The sequence below is a fragment of the Octopus bimaculoides genome, chromosome 25 (assembly GCF_001194135.2).
Source record: "Octopus bimaculoides isolate UCB-OBI-ISO-001 chromosome 25, ASM119413v2, whole genome shotgun sequence".
NCBI lineage: Eukaryota > Metazoa > Mollusca > Cephalopoda > Octopoda > Octopodidae > Octopus > Octopus bimaculoides.
The window spans coordinates 31,678,784-31,681,548 of record NC_069005.1 but is presented as its reverse complement, the minus strand read 5'-3'; positions in this window follow the sequence as shown (position 1 = coordinate 31,681,548).

Genomic DNA, 2,765 nt, shown 5'->3' with positions numbered 1-2,765 from the left:
GATTAATTGGTTTGTCAAAGTTCTCCAATTACAGGCTGCAATGAAAGGATTTCAACAAATGAATTAATCAGTTGATTAAATTTACAGATTTGTATGTCTAATAATTAAAACTGAAGTGAAATAGAACCAGTACAGGTGTTCTCTTCATAAAATGATTGTCCCAATAACCCAATAACTAGGGGTTTAACTACTAAACTCTGTACTTTTGACCTTTATAGTGTCAAACCAATAAGACCAAAAACAGCAAAAATACTGTCACACCTTGAGCCTCCCGAACAAAAGAGAAACACTTATTGACTTGTTTACAAAGTTCTACCTGCATGAATAAATTGTAAACAATAAGATAAGCTAAGTACCACACCCACTTAAACCCACATGCCCTAAGATGATTTTAATTCAACAAAGAGTATATGAAGGCAAGACTAGCCAATGAAAACTCTGAAAAGCAGTGCTCTAGCATGGCCTCAGACCAGTTACTGAAATCATTACAAAAAGAACACAGAGATTACTTAATTCCAAAATCCCAAATCTTTAAATTAATTGGACCATTCCCATAGATTGCCAACAGAGAGTCTTCAGTGAAATAGCACTGATTACCAATCAGCTAATTCAGTTTTTTGCAGAAAAAGAAAAATTATTTTCTGACCATTCCTATTTTCTTCATAACACTTGTATGCACATACATATGACCGTATGTACATATATATGCATACATGCATGCAAGCTTGTTTGTATACACATATACACATGCATTTTGAACTGTAGAGAAGTGATATTTATCATGCACACAAATGCGCAATGTGTGTGTTTAGTAGTGAATGATGGATATATATATATATATATATATATATATATATATATATATATATATCTTTCCACAACTTTACCTGTCATTCCAGATCACTCAACCTATCCTCCTCCTCCTCCTTGTCGTTGTCGTCATCGTCGTCACTACCACCAGTGCCAGTTAAACCATCTAACCCATGTCAGCAAGGAAAATGGACGTTAAATGATGATGATGATGACGACGACGACGACAGCGACAACATCATCAAGATCTTGAAGCTACAAGATAATACATGACTAATTCAAAACGATGGGAATAATGAAACCTCTGTGTGGTAGCTTGATATGCTAGAAATGCATGTGAATGAAGTCACCCTTGAATAATACGTCATCACCTTTTTTAATAAGAAAAGGACAAGGTTAATGTAATTCTAGATATCCCTGTAAAAGACGAGGCAGTCATGACTGGAATGGTTTTGGTCTCCTTGACCAAAGTTGTCATGAGCAACAACAACAACAACAACAACAACAACAGCAACAACAACAACAGCAACAACAAATTACAAATTTTGCAATCACAATTCTAACATCACTATTTTATTTCAAACTTTATACAAATCAATTTAGCTCAAACTGTAGACAAACTACTGTTGCTTCAATAAATTACTTTGTCCTGTCAAAACTCAAATGACAGGCTTTTTTTTTTTATTAAACTTTCTTCAACCCCTTCAACCAGACTTATGACAGGGCATTTCTTGACATTCTGCCTTGATTCTTACTCCTGCCCCAAACCTCTGTGCCATAAATACGTCCAAAGTAAATTGTAAATCTTTATAAATCTTAACATCTTTTTCCAGAAGTTAGTTGTCATTTCTACTTTCAGTATGTTGCATACAAATACCTAAGTCAACACACACACACACACACCATGATGTAATAATTTGCTGTGTGAGACATTAATAGAAGACTGGTAAGGTTAGTGGTGCTAACATTTACATCATAAGCAAGGCTGTTGCCTTTACTGTTCCTTTAAGAGTCATCTGCACCAGCACAACTGCTTGTCATATCCTCATCAATTATAAAATAAATACCACATCACTTTCAAAGTACATTTGGAAATTAAAGACAAGAGACTGGTAGCATCCCTTGGGTAATGTTAGATAAGATGCAGTATTTAACAATAAATCATAGTCATATTATCCCTACTTCACAGAAAGATCTATTTCCTCCACAATTCTATGCCAATCTTAAATACAAGAAATGAACCTATTTAGACTTGCTGACACAAGACCAAATTCATCCTCAAAAATTTCAAAGAGCTTTGTTCCCCCCACCATTGCTTGACAACTGATGTTAGTGTGTTTATGTTCTTATAACTTAGCTGTTTGGCAAAAGAGACTGATAGAATAAGTACTAGGCTTACAAAAAATGAGTCCTGGGGTTGATTTCTTTGAGTAAAACCCTTTAAGGCAGTGCTCTAGCATGTCTGCAGTCAAATGACTGAAATGGGTAAAAGAGCATGCATGCATGCATGTGTGTGCGTGTGTGTGTGTGTGTAGGAGCAGGTAGGGTTGTATAATTACAAAGTTCTCTCTATTTTACTAGATTTTGGTCACAAAATCATGAGTTCAAACATTGTTGTACTCTGAGAAGGCCATTCAGCCAATGGTTGTATTTCCCCTCAGTTTTATTATCAATTAATCACCATATTAATCTATAAATTATTTAATCAGTCAACCAAGTAATTGATTGATTAATTGGTTTGTCAAAGTTCTCCAATTACAGGCTGCAATGAAAGGATTTCAACAAATGAATTAATCAGTTGATTAAATTTACAGATTTGTATGTCTAATAATTAAAACTGAAGTGAAATAGAACCAGTACAGGTGTTCTCTTCATAAAATGATTGTCCCAATAACCCAATAACTAGGGGTTTAACTACTAAACTCTGTACTTTTGACCTTTATAGTGTCAAACCA